We start from the raw sequence: 703 nt of genomic DNA, 5'->3' as shown, positions 1-703 counted from the left end.
ATCAGATGCATGGTTTTACCGACATTTCCCTTTTGAAAATGAAATCGATCTTCCACTCCTATCAGCTCAATCACTTCCTTACCGACTCTGTCCCGTCGATGTGTACTGTGACAACTTTAATGGCTCCTTAAGTGTCACCCTAAGCTCTGAGAACCTACCTCTGGTGCCCTCTTGGTGCCATGAACGAAAAAAAGAAATTGCAGGCCGTTTGAAGCTGATATAAAAAATATTGTTTTTTTTAAATTTCGCATCTAATAAATCGAATAGTATATATGTCATAAGATTTACGAAATGCCTCATACAATTTTCGCATCAAGAATCTATAAATTATACACACACACCTTAGTTATGCTTTATAGAAATTTTGATATAAGAAAAACGTTTTTTCGTCCTGAACGTCTAAACGCTCTCGATAGCGACCATTCCGGAAACCATTAATAATCGTCATTAAACGAACATCGCGGCGGCATTCTTGTCATACCAGACATGTCCCTCTGTCCCCTAGTAGTTAAAATATCAGGCTATAAACCTCATTAATTTCCTGAGAAAGTCTAAAGTTTTCTCCAAAAGGGACCCGGAGAGACCCGACACCTAAAATGAAACGTTTACGCGCCCCGCCATGCTTGGGATGACCTCAAAAGTTATCGTCTCCCCCCACCCCCACCCCCTATTCCCTACCCATACCATTATATCCCATTCATGA

General features: G+C 40.5%; 1 protein-coding gene across 1 annotated transcript in view; it reads left to right on the top strand.

Annotated features, from left to right (window-relative positions):
• LOC119586943 overlaps positions 1-703 on the top strand; it is a gene marked incomplete in the record, with an annotated part of 57379 nt that overhangs the window by 776 nt on the left and 55900 nt on the right.

This window comes from Penaeus monodon, chromosome 22, assembly GCF_015228065.2.
Source record: "Penaeus monodon isolate SGIC_2016 chromosome 22, NSTDA_Pmon_1, whole genome shotgun sequence".
NCBI lineage: Eukaryota > Metazoa > Arthropoda > Malacostraca > Decapoda > Penaeidae > Penaeus > Penaeus monodon.
The sequence above is the reverse complement of the archived record's forward strand: the minus strand, read 5'-3'. Positions and strand labels throughout refer to the sequence as shown.